The sequence below is a fragment of the Mytilus californianus genome, unplaced genomic scaffold (assembly GCF_021869535.1).
Source record: "Mytilus californianus isolate M0D057914Y unplaced genomic scaffold, xbMytCali1.0.p SCAF_14, whole genome shotgun sequence".
NCBI lineage: Eukaryota > Metazoa > Mollusca > Bivalvia > Mytilida > Mytilidae > Mytilus > Mytilus californianus.
Window position 1 is genome coordinate 614171 of NW_026262626.1, and position 21986 is coordinate 636156.

The 21986-nt window shown below is 31.5% G+C and overlaps 1 protein-coding gene and 1 long non-coding RNA gene across 2 annotated transcripts in view; both read left to right on the forward strand.

Moving 5' to 3' along the window:
- The window catches only part of LOC127723975 (actin, muscle-like), a 264308-nt gene that overhangs the window by 38119 nt on the left and 204203 nt on the right, over nucleotides 1–21986 (forward strand). The window lies entirely within an intron of this gene.
- On the forward strand, nucleotides 13543–20080 carry LOC127723981 (uncharacterized). The gene is made up of 3 exons (XR_007992291.1): nucleotides 13543–13597; nucleotides 17759–17816; nucleotides 19985–20080. It is a non-coding gene; the product is annotated as an uncharacterized LOC127723981 (long non-coding RNA).

Here is a 21986-nt window from a genome sequence, read left to right on the forward strand (position 1 = left end):
TCTAGTTTATATTTTTTATTTCTTTCTTTTGCCTTCAAAGGTATCGATGCAATCAACTTGGACAATATGACTCATCAGAAGTCATAATCTGTTACTATCATCTTTATACCTATACCAAACCAATTTCGACTAAAATTTTCAATTACACACACGTGTTGCCGGATATCAATATTGTCCTCTTTAAGTCTTAACCTTTTGATTTCAACTGTGTTAATATATAATCTGGTTGGCCGCGTTATCATTGGTGACATTAACATAGTCAATAACAATTCTCTGCGAAATGAGATTCGCAGTCCAGAAAGATCGTGAGCCAAAAATCCATCAATAGGAAACACAATTTCAAAAAAACTGATAGATTTAGTCGAGGATTTTGCCAGGAAATGGGCCTAACGCAAGAAAGAAGACGTTGTTACTCATTCCGAACGGGTACAAACTGTGAGGTCGTTTATACAAATTAGGATTTAATAACTGAATGGGTCTATGAAACAACATGCTACATCGATCTTTAAGGACTTAAATGGTGTGACATGTCCTATCTCAACGACACATATTTAAATGTCCCCGCATATAAACACTCAAAACAAGAGAGTTTTGTGTGTAAATCATCTGTTTGTACTGTGCATTAGTCTGAAAATTAACCGAAAGACTGAATATGACTTTTTAGATGATGTTAAAATCTAAAGGACCATTTCAGACAAAATGTCATACTAGTGAACATTCCAGCAACGTCTGCATTTGGAGTCTATATCGTCCAGTTGATACGATATCCTGGAGCTTGCATTTCCTATCATGATTTTCTTGATAGAAGATTGCTGCGTACAAGGAAGTTATTAAACCAAAAGTTCCAAGTGGTGATGTTTAAACAATCCCTACAAAATGGTTACAGACGCCATCACGAGTTGGTTGACTGTTATAAAATATCTGTGCCATAGATGAGGACGGATATGTTCCAAATGTTGTAACCGCAATCGCGTCCTTTTTCCTCGAATGTGACTAACCGATTTAGACTTATCACCGGTCACCAGATTTGTACTCACAAGAGCAGCATGACGGGTGCCACATGTGGATATGTGGAGCAGAATCAGCTTACTCTTTCGGAGCAATTGAGATCACCCACGGTTTTTGGCGAGATGTGTGTTGTAAGTTTTCAGTGCTACTTATTGTGTTTTGTATACTGTTATTTGTCTTTTGGTCGTTTTTTCGGGTTTTGCATTGTAAGTTGGTTTTCTAGTCACGAGTTTTAATATTCCTTTGGTATATTTAGATTTCCTCTTATGGTATCTTTAGGTAATGCAGTCATCGATTAAAGTTTTACATGAAGCGTAATATAAGATACCTAGATAGTTCCATGACACTGATAACATTTATATTTTGAAGTTAGATACGATTTCTTGCTTTCTGCTTTAAATTATATATGGTTTGTTCTTGACATTCAAAAAGATGATGTTTCCTGTACTGTTGAGGACCTTGCTGTATACAATGTTTATGAAGTAGAAACTTAGTGCAGATTATGTTTGAATCGCTTAATGCGAATTTGAAAGTCTCTGTCAAGATTAATTATTTTTCTAGACATGGGGCTATTAAAAGCATCACGTTTATTATAGACACTTGTATAGTGTTAAAAACCATATGCCCACCTAGATGTTTTTATCTGTTGTTGGGTTCCTTTGATATGCAGTCATATTTCTTTTTAATCATACAAAATTCTTCTAAACTTCGCCACAAAGGGTTCGAGTGCAATAGGAGCATACATTGTATCATAACTATTTGCTTTACTTGACCGCCGTTAAAGCTAAGTGTCGACACAAATATAATTATGCATTAAGTCTGTATGCCCAATAATTTTTGTCATTTTCACCAAAAAAAAAAATAATAAAATCATAAATACTTTTTGTATTAACATATTTTATCTATCACTTTGAAACCAGATTGTCTATCATTTTCAAGAACGTCAACAATTAATCGTCAACATTTAAATCAGGTCATGAAGCCTGCTATATTAATTAGTAATTGGTCTGTACTTTCGGACTAATAATGGTCCTTCCTGTTACTTCATAATTGACCATAATCAATTCAAAACTTTTCAATTTGAGTTTATATCTTGTTTTTATTCATAAAATGTGGTTCACAACCGAACATCTCTGTCAATTTCCATCAGTAATTCAGGATATTTAGTAAATCTTAACACTAGTTATTCAATTTTGACCTGAACAGCTCCTAATAGACTGCACAATAAATAATTTAGCCATTTCAAGCCTTTAATTCAATTTGCTGACTTACACTAGTAAACCGATCTGAAACAGTCATTTTGATCTGAACAGCTCTAATAGACTGAGCGATAAATTATTAAGTAATGACATACTCACTGCGGTAAATTCATTACTGTTCAGATAATTCGCTAGCAGTCAATTTTAAAAGATCTGTTCAGTCTACGCTCAGACTGTTCAGTAGTTGTTATTTATCTGCATTTATCAACATCATACTGAATTGTATGAAATATTATTCAACAGTGCTGGATTGACTGCAATTGATATGTCTGACCAGTACTGAATTTTCCTCAGTGGATAATTCTGAAAATAGTACCAAAGGTTGAACATGACTGAAAAATTTATTGTTCGGTCTTACCAGATGGAGTTAAAGGGAAAATTCGCGATTTTTTTCTTATAGTTTAAATATGTTCATTATAACATAAAATACATATTCACAAAGTTTTATCGCTATATGTGCAGAAATAAGAAGAACATCAATAATTAATAATTTTTTTATTGACTACTTCCTATAGTACGTTACGTTAACCCCTGGTATTGCATGCCGGGATTTAAAGTACAATCATTTAAAGTCTTGGATTTAATCATATTTTAACGTAATCATTAGCGCGCCGATGACTAATTTTGATAGCTAATTACCATCCGATAGTAAGAAAATAAAACGAACAGACATGCAACTTTTTACATTCATGAGATAAAATTTTCTATGTTTATCGTATATGTTTCGATTTTTAACATGTTGACAGCGCAAAAGGCAAATCTTTTATTCTACTTTTTTTTAAATTTTATTTTCCAACGAATATGGTGAAAAAAATAAGAAAATATAACTTAACTGTAAGGACAATAAGTCTCGGTACGTTTTGACCCTTGATTCAAGCAAACATTTCTAGGCTAGGACTATGTTAATACAATGTGTATTATTCCCTGGAAATACCCGTGGGAGGCTTGAAATAAAATGAAGGTAATTTGCAGATCGGTATTTAGCCGTGTCTCCAGAGCGCACCTTGCCAGGTGTGAATGTAATTTCGAATGGATTATAAGACAGGAGGTCGGATTTAATACACAAAGTTAAAGGTGGTGGCAAATACAAATAGATCGCCGTAGATCGCCGTAGAATTTTAAATTATATTTAGGGTTACGTCCGTTGTTAGCCAAATCATGATATTGAACACGTATTTCATATACATGTTACGTAGGATGAATAAATCCGATGTTATAAAAATTATAAATGATGTTCAAATTAAATCTAAAGGGGAAATTATTAAAATCCAAATGATTTATTTATTTGATCAGTTTAAAAACGAAGAAATAATCTTGGGGAAACTAAAAATCAAGTGTTATAATAAGAGTATATCATTTGACCATGTGTTGACAGATCAAAACGAAAAAAAACCAAAATTTTATAAAATAGGTGTATCTAAAGCGCGTTTGATTTACCTTATACGGTTAAAAATGTACGGAAACACTCTTATCTAAATATTTCAAATCTTGGTATGTATTATCTGGCCAAAAGGTGTATAAGCAATATCGGAAACCATCTAAAATCAACTTTGCCTATGTAGAATGGAATAAAAAAAAAATCATAGTTCGCCATGGAAAGTTTTTATGCTTCAGTGTAAATATTAACATATATAAAACGTTCATATATAAACATGTACAAAACCTCGTTCACACGGTGAAAAAAAAAAAAAAAAAATCACACAAAATCATATAACACCAAAGTAAGTTTTAGATAATTAACGGGAACTCTTTTGGTGGAATGGGCTGTATATGTCTGTTTTTCAGGCTACTTCAGACATATATCACATGTCTTTGCTTGTACCTTTGCAAGACTTGTCATTCACATTCTTCAGTAGGACACATTATTCCCACTTTAAACAGACAAGAATACTCCTTAATAGCGGACAAGCAGCAGTTTTTAAAATTTCTGTGATTAAATACCAAGTAAAAAAAAACCACCGAAATTAATTTGATACTCAATATGTTTCCTAGAAAATAAACACATTCTCATTCGGTCTGAAAATAAAATATGAATTTAGTATACAGAACATTCAGAAGTGTGAATGTCATAAAATCTTGTTATATCAGAAAAAGGTATTGAACGCCATTATTAACGTGAACCTGTATACGTAAGACCTCATGGGACGGCAGCTTACCATATACAGGTAATATACGCGTAGCTCTGTAATACCCGGAAATATCAAGGTAAATCACAACCTATACAGAATGTATCATGTCAAAGAAATTCTCACGATTGTGAAGCATGACCATTATTGATTTAAGAGGGGTCCTGGGTGGGGGAATGATTTAAATTCTCACTAGATTTTTTTTCACAACTTATATCACTAAACTAAAAAAATTTGTTTTTAATTACATCCAGGAACAAAATTCTTTTTGTAAATTCATAGAATACTACTTAATATCGGCTACAGTACTCAGTGGACAAGCAGTATTTTTTAATTTCGATAATTTGATACTTAGTAAAAATCACAGAAATTAATTTGATAGTCAATATGTTTCCTTCAAAAATTACATATCCTCATTCGATCTGAAAATAAAATATGAATTTGGTATACAGAACATGCATAATTGTGAATGTCATAAAACCTTATTCTATACGTGAGACGTCATGAGACGATTCTTTGGCATATACAGATAATATACATGAAGTTCCGCTGCAATAGCCAAAAATGTCAAGGTAAATCACTACCTAAACAGAATGTATCATGTTACAGAAATTATCACGATTGTAAAGCATCACCACTCATCTTTTAAAAGGTGTCCTAGGTGGGTTAAATGGTTTAAATTCTGAATAAACATTTTTTAATGAACTAAAATTCAGTTTTTGAATTACATCCAGGAACTAACTTTTTGTGTGTAAATTTACGTTTTTCATCTGTAACTTTCGACAGAAGTGAATTGTTTTTTTAAATAAATTCCCTTTTGGAACAATGATCTTTATTTTTTTAGTAAAGCTAGAATCATAAATTGACTCTACAATTTAAAAAGTGAAAACAACACGTTATAAATTTCATGCGTCCGAAGCGTTTTTTTGGATTTAAACGTCATTCATAAACAAGTGGTAGTAAAATTGTATAAACGTATGAGTTTAGCAATTACTAGTATATCACTGTCGGACTCAAGACAAAAATGTACACATGATGTATATAAATTCTGATCGTTTTAAATGGAAAGTTCCAAGTTACCGGCCGTGTACACTGATACGCTCAGCAGTGAAGCGATGTATGAACCTGCATTATTTAATTGTGTAATAAAGAGGTTTTTTTAGCCCGACAGGAAATCGCTTGAATACATGGACGTGTCACTTCACAATACCTCTGGCAATAATTCCTTTAGCCATGCTGATGATCAAATTAGAGAAGGACAAACTTGAATAAATGGATTGCATAAAAGACTTATGACCAAATTAGATTTTTGAAACAATTTTACACAGAACACCGCTAGTTAATTATGACTTTAAACTTTGTAATTGCTCTAAAGTGATTCTCCTAGTTTTTTTTTTACTTGTTTCATAAACTTAGTAAAACATAACAGTTTAAAATCGACAGACCATAGGTCTTTATGAAAAAAAAATATGTCCAATCGGCCGACTTTTCCTACCCTTAAACCTTTTTTTAAACATTGTTCCGTATCAAGTTAGTTTAAAAAGTATGTCAATAGGTAGTACAACATGTTTGGTATTTTTTTTTTTTTTTTTTATCCGGGAAACTGGGATTGCTTTTGGCATTACCTTGTCGGGTTAAAACAACCGTACCGCGGCCTGACAAGTGATTTCGACACTGAATTACGACTACGTTAGTCCCTGCTTGTTTTGGTACTTTGTGGTTTATAGATATCACGTGTGTTTTTATCGGCAAGCCGTCAAGATGGCGACATGTAGAGAATTGATAATCTCAATTTAAAATCGGTGGTGATCTCTTATCTAGTGGAATAAAACGTTAATATTTATGAATTTGTGCTTTTTTATACATAATGAACATAATATCATTTTTTTATTTTTTTGCGAAGTTTCCCTTTTAGATCAAAATGACCGTTTCAGATTCAATACATTTACTAGTGTTATCCACTGCGCTTAAAAGTAAAATAACAAAAATACCGGACTCCAAGGGAAATTCAAAAACGGAAAGTCCTTTATAAAATGGCAAAAGCTCAAACACATCAAACGAATGGAAAACAACTGTCATATTCCTGACTTGGTACAGGCATGTCCTTATGTAGAAAATGGTGGATTAAACCTGGTTTTATAGCTAGCTAACCTCTCATTTGTATGACTATCATATAGAATTCCATTATATTGACAACAATGTGTGAGCAAAACAAACAGACATAATAGGTAAAAAATGTCAAAAATGATAAACAACGTCAGTACCTAGATTCTATACTCTAGACCATCATGTATTATTTGTGAAGGTGATACGGAATATTTATCAACAAGGTCTTTGTATCTTCCAATGAACTTTTTTTTAAACAGGACGAGAGTTCTTTGACATAACCTTGGGTCATCAACTTTCTACGCAGACACTGGTGACGTTTCATAAAGTCTGAGTAGCAGCTGCAAGCTCTTGAATACCGAATGAGTAAGGAAATGTATATCCCATATGCAGGTGAAATAAATTGAGTACTCTTCTGACAATTTGCTTGCAGTAAATTAAGATTTGCTCTGTATTTGTTGAGACTGTTCAATAGTTATTAACCTTTACACATCAATAGTATACTAAATTGTCTGAAAAGCTACTGAACATAACTAAATTGACTACAAGCAAATGTTTTAAACTGTACGGAATTAGCAGGAAGAAAATATCTGAAAATATGAAGTGGTGCAGTGAACATTGTAAAAGGACATCATATATATTGGGGAATCCGAAGTTATGTTTATTCTTCTTATAAAGCCAAATTATAAATTCTGAATATTTCAGGCAAGAGTATTATATGATGAGTCTTATGTAGACGAAACGCGCGTCTGGCGTATTATATTATAATCCTGGTACCTTTGATAACTAATTATACAGATGTTTGAATCTTATAAGTCGATTAAGAAGACTAATCAAAGTAATAAAAACAAAAACAAAAGCACATTGATATGGTAAACAACTTCTGCCATGCATGAATCCCGCCATGCGAATCCTTACTCAGTAAAAATGCCACAATCGGGAATAGAACAAGATCGGTAACATTACAGATTACACGAATATTATAGTATCAAAAGAGTTAAGAATGGACACCACATCGCAAGTGTACTGAGACACATATATATCGTATCGGGCAACCAATTCGTGATAGTTACCGTCAAACTAATTTATTGTCGATTTTAGTCGTTCCTCATAACTCTGTTGGAGCAGTTTTCTACTTTTTAAAAGTATTCAATATGATTTAAAAGAAAATGCTAATTTCATATATAACTTTTGGCAATATACATGTACATCGTGCAACTACATCTCACAAATAACATGGTATGTCAACAGAAAAACCAATTTAGTGCATGTTAGGTTATCTTTAATGTAAATTCGTGATATTACCTTTGTTGCATCTTTGTAAATTGTATATTTTATAAATATATAGTAGACTTAAAATGTATATCTCACGTGTAAATTTGTAGATAAAAAAAATTTAATTAATCTTTATATATAATTAATTAGTCATACATTATATTATAAAACACACGACTGGAATTTTGGTTTTTGTTGAGAGCTTCACCTGATATGTATAAAAATATGCATGCATAATTTGTTAATTCTTTGAAATGGAACGTTTGCAAATCAGAACGTACAACAAGTAAAGTGCATCATGTGGTTAAATTTAAGTGAATGTTTTGAATGGAAATAGATAGTAAAATAGCAAGCGACATCTGGAAAGCTTTCAGAAACAACAAGGGACTTCTTTTTTTTTTTATCACACTACATAACTGTCTAGAGCCCATATCGCTCATCTGAAGTGCGCATACTTTGTGATTATTCTGGCCAATTTTCTTAATTACTGGCTAAAACTTGTAAAAAAGATATGTTAATGTTAAACTTTAGACGTTTTTTCTGTCGATATCTTTTTTTGTTTTAATGGTCTTAAACGCTTAGAATTTACCACTTTTTAAACTACTGGACCCCGATTCAAATTTTTTTTCAGAAACACATGTGCATTGAAATCGGTTTCAACCGTTTTTGTATACTAAATATATTCTATATATTATCAAAAAGTTTACACCGGAGGACAAAACTGTCATTTAAGTAAAATGGTTGTATTTAGGTCAAAAGTATGTCAAACAGATCGACAAAAATATGTGAGATAGCACTACACGGAAATAAATAGTATGCCAAATCTGAGCCTAACATGAGCATAAGCGCCTGCTAACAATTAAGGAAACAACTAAAAAATTCAAAATTAAAAGGACCATACATGTAAGTAGATCAAAACCAAACATTTTCCAAACTGCGATTATATAAACGAGTCAATTACTGGTCTGATAACAGTAATTGGTGTAAAAAATGCCTCAAATTTGAAGAGATAAAAATGTATTACGTTCGAATATAATATATCCGAAGGAAATTTTATTCAAAAAGTCCTAATTGATGTTTGTCAGGTTTTCTTACCAGATTTCCTATGAATCAATCAAATAAATGTCTATAATTTCAAATACAATATTGTATTATTATTATCCAAGTCAATGAAGTACTACATACTGTGCTCGGGTAGTTTAATAATCTGAATAATCAAATCAACTTTCTTCGTATATACATTAATGTATATAATTCGTCTAAATAACAGCCCAACAATGTTAGATCTGTAAATTTGCGTTATCGAATTTTTTGTTCTTCCCTGGCCAGGACTCGAACTCATGCAACTGAGATATCGTGGCACCAAATCGCCTTGCATTGTGCCCGACGTGCTAGACCACTACACCCCTTAGGCTCTACAATAATAAAGCTTTCGTTTGCCGGGTGTTACCTTTCCTCGTCAGTTTTAATCTAGCGTCGTAACACAGTTCATGATATATAAGGCATGAAGATGTTATTGTTACATTTATGTATAATATATATATATATATATATATATATACTAGTATAACATTTTCCTAAAGACCAAAAAAGTGAAAAAGTATATTTTAACAAAACGCATTTGACTAACAGGTCGAACAACAAATGTTCTTAAACCCTGCTGACTGCCATTGGCGATTGCCAAATAAACGGATCACCGATGTAATAAATGGATCTTAATTTTAAATTTAATACTAAGCAGAAAACAATAAACTTGCGGAGAAGATGATATACCGCAAACAAAAGGTGCAAAGGTTTTTGTACACCATATCCGGATTTCGACAAATAATGTCTCTTCAGTGATGCTTAGTATTAAATTTAAAGAACATTTGTTGTTCGACCTGTTAGTCAAATGCGTTTTGTTAAAATATACTTTTTCACTTTTTTGGTCTTTTGGAAAATGTTGTTTGTGCTGTATTTAGACCCCTCTAGCAAGAAATTTGTTTTGCATGCACACGTATAAAAATTGCGGTTTTCATCCAACGCAATCATAGGTTTGAACGTTGTTTTCAATTTAGACTTGTTTATATTTTTTCGTTTGGGCTTGTATTATATTTGCCTTAGGGTTTATATAATCCGTTCATCCTATTTTGACTCCTCAAAATTTAAGAGTCTATCCTAAATTGAGGTAAATTGTTGGGCTTTCCAAATACCTTTTCGATTCCTAACATCACTGAAGAGACATTATTTGTCGAAATCCGGATATGGTGTACAAAAACCTTTGCACCTTTTGTTTGCGATATATCATCTTCTCCGCAAGTTTATTGTTTTCTGCTTAGTATTAAATTTAAAATTAAGATCCATTTATTACATCGGTGATCCGTTTATTTGGCAATCGCCAATGGCAGTCAGCAGGGTTTAAGAACATTTGTTGTTCGACCTGTTAGTCAAATGCGTTTTGTTAAAATATACTTTTTCACTTTTTTGGTCTTTTGGAAAATGTTGTTTGTGCTGTATTTAGACCCCTCTAACAAGAAATTTGTTTTGCATGCACACGTATAAAAATTGCGGTTTTTATCAAACGCAATCATAGGTTTGAACGTTGTTTTCAATTTAGACTTGTATATATATATATATATATTACAGGTTTGTGGTTTACTATCTTTCCTGGAAGTTTATTGTTTTCTGTTTGGTATTAAATTAATCATTAAGATCCATTTTGTTACATCTGGTGATCCGTTTAATTGGCAATCGCCATGGCAGTCAGCAGGGTTTAAGAACATCCGTTGTTCGACCTGCTAGTCAAATGCGTTTTGTAAAAATATACTTTTTTACTTTTTTGGTCTTTTGGAAAATGTTATTTGTGCTGTAATTAGACCCCTCTACCAAGAAATTTATTTTGCATGCACACGTATAAAAATTGCGGTTTTTATCCAACGCAATCATAAGTTTGAAGGTTGTTTTCAATTTAGACTTGTATATATATATTATATATATCGATTAGAAATATAAACAATCAACATGTTATCAATATGCGTGAGCACCAGTTAAGGATGATCTCTTGTGGTCACAAAAGTAAAATAATATCATTGCGTATAGTGGTAACTTTAAATTGCACACGAGAGTTACAATAAATTAGTTATACATTTTATATTCACCCAATATGTTAGTAGACAAATTTGCTTCATCAGACATGAAGTTCTCCCGGTGTTTAATAGATTCTTATTTACAATGTCCCATGTGATTTTCATTTACGTTTGAATATTTTTATACATCAAACTCCTTGAAATACACAAAATCAATTGTCACAATTAAAAACGTATTATTGACAGTGGCTCCTGTTTTTAATGTATTATTTGTAAATTATTCAAGACAGTGTATGCATTCATCATAAGAACACATGTTGGACAAATGTACATCAGTTAAAGGTACGTATCCATAGGTCTATATATTCATGGCCTTTGAGTTTTTTTTTTTCTAATAATAGAATATGTAGAATTTCAGTATTATTCTTTATATATGTATATGTTAGATATAAATTTTCATTTACTTAAAACATACATGTAGTCACCAAACAGGAGGTAAAAGGAAATGTAAGGGTGTAGCTCATTCATGTATCTAAATGATCTTAATGATCGTGACAAGATTTCAAAATGAGGCTATTTTGAGAGATTTTGTTACTTTGCATTGAATGCAAGAACTTGAAGCCCTCAGGAAAGCATGAAAAGTTCATAAAATAAAATAGTTATATCTTACAGAATAATATCTCGTGAAAATCTGAAGAATGTTACATGAATGTGCTAAATTTTGTTGACCAACAACTGTATTGTATTCAATCATTGATTTGTCAACTTTTGAGTGTGCGTTAAATACCAAAATAGATTTCTTTGAAGATTATTACATATCAATCTGAAGAATCTTATGTTGTTATGTAGACGAAACGCGCGTATAACCTTGGTGTCTTGAAGAGTTTTTACAGATTAATACATAAAAGAAAAAAAATAATTACCAATAAAGAATATTTATTGATGTCTCTTCTCTCAATCTCCAATCTTTTCATCCAGATACAGGGTTCGCCGATTGTGATATTAATTGTCTTTCTACGTTTCTAAAAATCATTTGGATAGCTTCTTTTTTTAATTACGTACACACAATTAACATTTAAAACAAATGAAACAAAGCAATTATGGCGAAAAAATATTTTACAACTGAGGGTGTGATGACCGGGGATATTTATAAAACCGTTCTCACCCCTAAAGTTGGCACACATTTTCAAGTAATAAAGTTGGGACCAAAAGGTTTTCGCATTTTCCTTTAAATTTTCTTATTTCATAACACCTTGTTAGAATATTTCTCAAGCACACAGCTGCTCAAGCGAGAAGAGGGGACATATTATAGAAAACAAGTGCTGAGAATAATAGAGATTTGCTAAAAATGCTCGTCATTTTAAAGAATTTCAACAGTTTAACACGCAAGCGTTTTTCATTCGCCGGACATCCAAATACTAGTAAAAGAATGCTTAACTTTGGAACTGCGTACTGCACTAATACGTCATGTGTTTTTGAAAAGCGTTTTTCTAACCATCTGCCTACTGATGATTCCTGAGTACAAATGGTCTTTTATTCATATTTATATACAGGAATACTTTACTCAAAAGTTTCACTCATTTTTCAAATCTATTATCAATTTACGGGGTGATAAAAGAAAAAACAAAGGATATGGGGTATCCCTCCATGACACAAAATCAGTACATGCACAGCAAAACACACAAAAAACAAAAGAACAGTGCTTTTATTGCTGTTCTTTATCTCAAAGTCACAATGAGGCCTTCAACGCGGAACCAAAAAATAAAACTCTCACCTGCCTGCACGTTTAAGACGGCCCCTTGCACCGGTTTGAGCGCAATTCTCTGCAAAAAAAAAATCGAATAGACTTTGTAAAGTGTAACACCACCAAATCGGGCCCAGTCAAAAAGAACATACTGGAAAGTAGTACATATCTAAAACAAAAGAGTTCCTATCTAACTTTGTAAAATATATTTTGGTAATTTAGGCATCAAATGAATGGGTGAAGGACTGGTGATCCTTGTAGAACACATTCATTTTGACTGATCATTTTGAATAATACAAAAATGTATGAATGAGTTCTAACATTATGGGCATATATTGCCTGTTTCTAAGATATGAAGTACCTGGTATGGTGTTTAAAAAGTTCCAGTAACCAGTATGGTCTGATGTGTAAATAACTGTATATTGATCCTGCCACCCAAAAATATTTGAAAGTGAATAATTTAACGTGGATATGAATGGGGACTAATAATAGGTGGTTTGCGTCTTTTGTACACTACCTGGTCTACAATTGAGAGAATGGTGTGGCACACATAAGAGAAGGTATCGTAAGAATAAATACACCCTAACTTTAAAAATACAGAAGAACAGTATATTTGTGTAATTACAACACTTTTTCATTGTTATTTAACGAATTATAATCTCACTTTCAGTATCACTGCCTTCAAAAGGTTCACATGAGCACAACCATGCATTACATTTCAGGGCTGAAAGTATGCAAATGATTAGTGTTCTGTTTGTTTGCGTACAAGACATATAACAAAATCATTTTATAAATGATCCTTACTAATTATGTCTAGATTTAAAAAGAATAAATAAAGGTAAACAAACTTCGCCCATTGAACTTTACTACATGTAATATGACGGTAATGATAAATTCCTCACAACTCATAATCCCCATTATTTTATTATCCTATTAATCATGTCTTTTTTATAAGGCACTATATTAATGAAATTTAGAAGTCAGGATGGACTTTGTGCACAAAACTATAATACGGTAAGTGAACGCTTGATGGTTTATCAATGCAGTGAATTAACTTTTTATTCATATAATTAAATATTAGTTTTCTATCAATCCAATGTATGCAGCAAGTTAAACATGTTGATACCATTGTAGATATTTACTCTTATTATTATTATTTTAAACAACATACTCGTTCACTCTAAAACATTTTAAATGCCTATTTTTTGGATAGTTTCCATCCGAGGACATTTAGATATAATCCGTTAAACTGACAATATTATTCCTTAGCAAGCATATAGTCGGTCTTAAAAATGTGTCTTTGACGCATAACCGCATCATATATGTACTAAAAACTTTATACCTTACAGCAGTAAATTTGATAAAACCTTCTTACATAAAGCTTCCATCCCTCGAAGAGCAGAAAATAACAAACCAAAACAAAGTAAGAACCAAATTAATCCAGAAGTCTATACCGTTAATGTTAAAAGTTCAGAAATTATCTAGTAAATAAAATTTAAACAATAAAAATACCTATTTCTTTATTTTTAAAATTGTTACTTTTATTATGTCAGCAATCAAAACGAACGTTTAAACTCCACCAGGCAACAATTGTCTTAAGCGTCTGATCTGATATTCTCGATTGAAACATTTTGGCTGACTGTGGATGCATAGATGGAGACTCTAACACGGTCTCGCTCCTTTTGGATGTCATGCGATTCCATAAGAGTTTGTTTAATTTGTTACCATGATTTGTATCTTCTAAATCGATTTATTAGATTTTAACATCCATAAACTACTAAGTGCAAATAAAAAAGACAAATCCAACATTCTGCTTTAGCTAAAAATTATGATTCGAATCTGTCCAATTTAAATGTTTAAACCAGTCACTTTGAGAAGGGTCGTTGGTTGTTGTCGTTGTCTCTTCGTGGTTTTAAGACAATTCGTTGGTGTGTTTCTGTTGAATTTATTGTCTTTATTAAAAAATCAAGTTCGAAAATACTGTGGATGCTTCTAAATTGTATAAAGTCGAATGATGCTATTCTATTTTGTTAAATGTGTATTTACACTGACAAATATTCAGAAGTCTAGTCTTTTCATACTTTTTATAATAAGTAGATGTGGTATGATTGTCATTTTGACAGCTATCCTCTAGAAAACGAATGAAGTTCATTTAAGCAATTATAATCAACCACACAGCCTTCAACAATCAGCGAAACCCATACCATAAAGTCAGTTATAAAGAAACCCGACATAAGTTAATGTAAATTTAAACAATTCAAACAACACATGGAATGACTTGAGTTATTAACAAAACAATAAACGAAAAACAAATATGAAAAACAACAAGCTACAACCACCACTGAATTATGGGATCCTGACTTGGAACTGACATTAACAGAATGTGGTAGGGTAAACATGTATGCAAGCTCTAAACCGCCCCTAACACGGAACAGAGGTGCAACAGGACAACTGTAAACATCGTCAAATCGACACAATACACAAAAACAAAAAATGAAAAGACTTTATACACTAGGTACCGATCTAAGGTTACTGGCAGTTACTGAAAGCTAGTTAAAAGCCAAATGTAACTATACGTTGTACTGTTTGTGTGATATACTCTTTATTTTTTATACGTTCCGATCTAGACTGTCATTGATTACACAATTTTTAAAAGGACCGAAATGGATGAACCTATTGTTTTACTAGTTTTGGTGTATTCAATTTGATCAAGTTTGATGAAACTTTTTTTCTTGTCTTTATTTTATAATTTTATCTTTAAATATGGGAAAAATTTGAATTAGCGGTGTTTAAGCAGAATTGCGGATTCCATTACGGCTCCATTCTTGGGCAATACTGAAATTTGTATTGTAGATGTCAATTTTGTTTAATTTCTAATTATAATACCTGAAGATATTTTTGCTTTGAAAAATCAAAAATTCTATTATTATACTTCAGAATTACCCAAGGGAACTAAATTAAAATAAGTATAATATTAACGATAAATGTCTATTCGTCGATTTGGATATTTCAGATTCATACAGAAAACTCAAAACAAAAGTTGACAACAAAAGGCGGGCGAAAGATACCAAATGGATATTCTAACTCAAAAGTTGAACATTCACTGAAATTGTCATGGCAAAAAATGAAAAACGACCAAAACACAAACAACAGTACGCAAAACACAACATATAAATAAGACGGTGATGCTCATTTTGCACCTTGTTAACTTGTATATTTCCCAACTCGCTCGCTTTGTTTTTTTCTGTAGTGACGTTTTAGATTTCAATTAACGTTATCTATGTATAACTGGTAAATTATTCAGTCGAGAATTTTATTATCATATATTACTTAAAACTTTTACTTAACTCTTTCATCGATACAACTATTTTGTTCGGAGGATTAACTGTACCTGTACGCTAAATGTGCCTGCCCAATTCAAAACCTCGGTTATTCAGTGGTTGGGTTTGGTGTCTGTCATATTTGTTTTTCGTTTATGGTTCTGCTCATAAATTCGGGAGTTTTTTCATCTGAATTGTTTCATATTTCGTTATTTCGGGGACTTGCATAAAGGACTCTATGATATGGCATTAGTAACTGAATTTCAGTCTTAAAATGTCATTTTTACCTTAACATCATTTGAAAAGTCTGAACAATAAATGATTCAGTCATGTTTAGTCTTTCTGTCAATTTTTAGCTTTATCCACTGGGGTAATAAGACAATTAGCTTGCAGTAAATTAAGTACTATTCAGATGTTTTTCAGACATTACAGTGTGATGCTAATATGTACAAATAAATACCAAATACAGATCAGTCTGAATTTAGACTGAACAGATCTGAACTAACTGCAAGCGAATTGTCTAAACAGTACTGAAATTACTGCAATAAGTCAGAAAATTGACTTAAAGACTGAAGGTGACTCAATAATTTATTGTTCGGTCTTTTAAAGATTACAAATTGCTGTTGCATATCAACATTAGTTTACAAGTGTGCGTTTTACAGATTTTGCAGAAAACAATATTATTCGATGGCTAGGAAATGATCGTTTGTTTTTTTTTTTATTTTTCTGTATGTAGAGCTTTGTGAAAGGAACAAAAGTATTTATAAAAAAGTCATTCCTGATTTTTCCTTTTCATAAAATACAAAGGTAAAATTAGGTGTCTGTGCCTTTTTACTTCATTAAGCAATGAATTTGTTACACAACTATTATATCAAATAAATAATAATAGTTTATACATGTACTATACTGTAAAAATCAGTTTCGATAACACTAGTTGGAAAAAAGCAATTTTCTACATCAGTTGATGAAACTCCCGGGCAGTTAAAAAATAAATGCTACGTGTAACAAACTGGAGTGTGTCAGATTCTATTTTTTTAAAAGTTGTTTTATAGTAACAAAAATGAAGAAAAAGTGTTTACACATATTTAAAAAATCTCATTTCTGCGTTTAATGAAAACCCTTTCAAACAGCAAGGAGAAATACACTATTCAACAGATATAAAATTTGAAACACAAGACGGAAAACATTGTTACAGACACAAACACTTTTCAAGTTACAAGGCTTCTTAAAGAGAGACGAAAGATACCAAAGGGATATTCAAACTCATAAATCGAAAATAAATTGACAAAGCCATGGTAATTATAAATTAGTATATTAGATGTGCATTTCGTCTATTTAATATTTATAAGCTGCATTCGAATCAAACAGTTTGGAGGCTAAAATTATTTACGAAATTAAAGAGTATTGAGAATCAAAACCTTCCTAAAAGTGATGCCACATTTAACTAAGACTATATGTGCATGGGATAGGAAAAACTTAGTGTTTCGAATGTTTTTGATGTGTTTTGAAAAAATAATTTCTAGAAAATGACCACATCAATGATATTTCAGGTCAATACAGGAGCTTCAACTGGGCGATACTGGGCTGCTAACTTTCTCTGTGAAAATAGTCAACCAGCAGTGGCATCGACCCAGTAGTTGTAAAAACGTTTTGAAAAGATAGGAGGCTTATAATTAAGTATACATAACATGGTATTTGTATGTCTTTTGAATTCCTGATTCTTATTTGAACTATTTTTCGGATTTTTCATTGAAACTTAATTTACTGTGTTGCAAGTGCTTTGTATAACTGTTACAATTACCATGATCGTGCAAAGTAAAATATATATTTTATAACTGTAATCCTTATATTTCAGGAACTCTTCAACATGAATAATACAGTCCTACTTTTTGTTCTTATTGTTTTTGCAGTAGGTAAGAACATATAGTTCTTTAAATAAAAGCAACAGTAGTATACCGGTGTTCAAAAGTCATAAATCGATTTAGAGAAAACAAATCCGGGTTACAAACCAAAATCGAGGGAAACACATCAACTATAAGAGGAAAACAAATGAACAACAGGAACACCGAAGTGCAACAAAAACAAACGTCAACACACATAGAAACGAACTATTTGATAACAACTGCCATATTCCTGATTACGTACAGGACATTTTAAGAAAAAAAATGGTGGATTGAACCTGGTTTCATAGCATGCCAAACCTCCCTCGTATATGACAATGTTACAAAATATCGCTAAAACACTACGTTACAGAAATACAGCACAATCACACGCAAGAACATTCATGACAGAGAAACGCACAAACAAATAACATAATAGTCGACACAACATACAAACCACAGAACAACAACGAACATATTATCCATCAACGAAAAACACCACAGGATATCAAAAACAGTGACGCGCTTACGTAACTAACATGCAATCTGGAACTTTATACAACTATTTTCACAATATTGGTCCAAACAATTTTCATGACAATAATGGTATTGAAAGGCAATTTTATAATTATTTTGACTACAAACGATAAGACATAACAGATCATCCGACTAAAACCATAACAAAAACAATAACATAAATCCATTAAAAGATTCCATATGATATATACTTTTGGTACTTACTAACCAGATTAAAATTATATATTTATGATTCCGACATTGACTGATAAATAAAAAAGAAACCATTCACTCGGTTTTGTTGATATAACCAATATCATCATCGGAACTTGAAGCTGTTCTTAGCACCAACACATCGATACACTGGTCGACTCGTATATTGATATTAATGAAAAAATTACAAAATTTATCTTCAAAACTGCTGATTTATATTTCTGTATTATGCAGAATTGTCATACAGACAAAATATTACTTATGAAAGGACCACGCCCTTCGGTAATAAGTGTTTAGTTATTGAACGTTTTTCTTCCTAAAGCTGCCTGTACGATTTATCTCGACTATTGGCTACGTTATAGAAAAAATGGTCTGCTAGACTGAATGTTCGAGTAATATTGAAATCTTACAGGTTGATGATTAATGCATGCAATAAAAAATATCTTTGTATTATTTCCTTATTTTAAAAATGGAGGATTAAACCTGGTTTTATAGCGTATAATCGTTTTGTTAGCAACGAACAACTAGGACATACAATCCAATTGACCCTTCTAACTTTCTTAAAAATTGAGCATAATCGTTAATGTGTAACATTTTTATACATACATGTATGACGGAAATTCCGCACGTCTGTTTAATCATTTCATCTATTACTATTTCGGCAAAATGCACGACCTTACCAGAAAAGCAAAATTTCCGGACCTGATGTTATCAAAATATTCCTTGAATTTCAAATGATTTATGATATGAAGTATATTTTTTTGTTTTTGTATCTGTTGCATTCATTTGCCATAAAACTATAAAAGAGGCGTGGAAATGGCCCTTATTGCAACTAAACTTGGTCAAAAGCATGCATTTCTATTTCTTTTAAAAGGTTATATTAAAATAAAGTCTGTTGCTTTTCGTCTCATTTTTCCGTTAAATTGCATCACAGTTTCTGAGTTCAAACAAAGGAGAAAGTAATTTTATAGAACTTTCTGAATCTATGTTGGGTATGGCTATACAAATTAAAACTGTTTTAATTTGTATAGCCATACCCAACATAGATTCAGAAAGTTCTATAAAATTACTTTTAAAGATGGCATGTTCAGGTAAATCCTTTGCAATGCTTTGTAATTGATCTGCTACTAGTACCTTAAATTAATTTTATTGCATAAAATTGTCCATATTTTAAATAATTGACCGGTCATCAAAATTTAAAGGAAAACAAATTGAAACTGTGTGATGCTACATTACTTCTAAGGCATAATATTGAAAAATCTTCATTTTACTCTATAGTTTCTTTTTGTGAAATGTACTAATCTCTTCCAGTTTTTTTTAACGTTTTTATCCAGAAATCAAAAAGAAAAAACATGCAGAAAAGAATTCAAAGTAGAATTCAAAATATTAAAAAACTGAATCTGGAATAACCATTTCCATTAGTATATGTCCTTTAAATAAATAAGTGAAATTTTAGTTTTGTTTTCGATTAGGTGTAAAAGAGTCCATTCAAGGGTTATGTACTGACAACTTCTGTTCTAGTACCAAAAACAGCGCTGCTTGTAATGGGTGTTGCATTGGTCAGGGATGTAGTTGAATGGTGTAACTGCCTGTCATTGTGATGGATGTACTTGTAAGGCATTTTATTTAACCAATTGATACATGACCCAATGATATGAAAGACTGGTAGGATATTCTATTTTTGATAATCTCATTTCCATTTAAACATTTCTTACTTCTAAATTGAAATTTCTAAGTTAAAATTGACATTTCTCAGTTCGAAGTTAACATTTTCATTTTGACATTTCGTACACAATTTAAGGTGGATGTGGATGTAGTTTTTATCATGCTTTTTTCCAAAATATAATAAAAAGTATGGGTCACCGGACTTTTTTGCACGCCAAAGGTTGTACAAAATTGTCAGATTTTATATAGATTATGCTTGGAAAATTCAATATTGTGTGATAAAAAGAATACTACACCATAGAATTTTGAGATAAAATGTTAGAAGATAACTCTTATAACATGCTTTCAGATAAGAAAAAGAAAATAAAGGACATGTTTTCTTGCTACATGTTAAAATAGGTAAATTCACAACACTTTCTATTATAAAAATTACTGTATCTGAAGTATCTCCCCTACTATCTGAATTATTTTCCCTTATGTGGCAAAGTTGAAAAAACATTAATCAAACAAAAATATTGTGTTATTAGAAAATACAGCCGTAAATATGATAAAACACATACATTGTAATGTTTCATGTTAATATAGAACATTACATACATTGTAATGTTCTATATTAACATGAAAAGTCTTACACATGAATTACATAGTATTACTACTCTCAAAATTTGCACATTTCATTAAAGATCTAGACCAAATGTTATCTGCTACTTCAAAATCCAAGATAGAGGAAGAAACCCCATCCACCTTAATCAACAGTAATTAACCGATATTAGATTCTCATAAATCGACGAAGAACACATAATAAAAGTAACAAACAAAGACTGATGGAATCCAACGAACTCCAAAAGTAGTGAGAACGGGCACATCGACAAGATAAGCGTCTTCTCCTATGCAGGCATCCCCCGCCATACAAATCCACGCTCAATTAAAATGTAACATTTAGGAATAGGACACGACCTGTTAAACAATAGATTAGACAACAATTCTGGTATCTAAGAATCTAAAACTACGAAAAACATGTCGCTAGAGAGAGTAAATACATATATATATCATATGGGTCAGCAAATTCTTGACCATGATCGTAAAAACTGTGTGTGTCAGTCATTCTTCCTTATAACCCTGTTGGAGCAGTTGTTGTGTACCGAACATGCAACTGCTAAATAAGTCTGTAGACCACGAACGTACATGTGCGTAATTAATTAATATATTTTAACATAATACGATTTAGATAAAAGTATATTACTGCTTGGAAGTTGACAATTGAAGGTTGGAATCAACACATGTGTCATTATTTCTAGTGTGAAGTCGCCATCTGTGTCAATATCGAGGAAAACATCAAAATTTAAAGTAGAACTTGTAGTTCTAATATCCACTGGAATATATGAGATGCAAGCATCTACTGAAATATGGATAATTGAGAAATAGGACATCCCAAATATATTTGAAAGTGAAACAAAAGAATTTTGCATGATGTTTTTTTTCTTTTTGTCTTTAAAAAATTTTCTGTATGAATATTGTTTTATATGAGTACAAGAATGAATCAGTCAGCAGTTGTGCACAATTCATACTCAATGGAATATCGACTGTGTGCTTAGATATCAATACATGAAACTCAGCAAATATGTAATCGGTAAAAAATGCCAAGCAATTTTGATAATATCATCTTCGATGTACTTGTTGTGGACATCGGTATGGTTCTTCATAAAGTATGAATTTTCATGACAAAAAATACATTTGTATCTAGATTTCCTTCTTTTTATGTAGAAACAGATTTTTTTTTTTATTACTGCAAAATCACAAAAAAAAAAA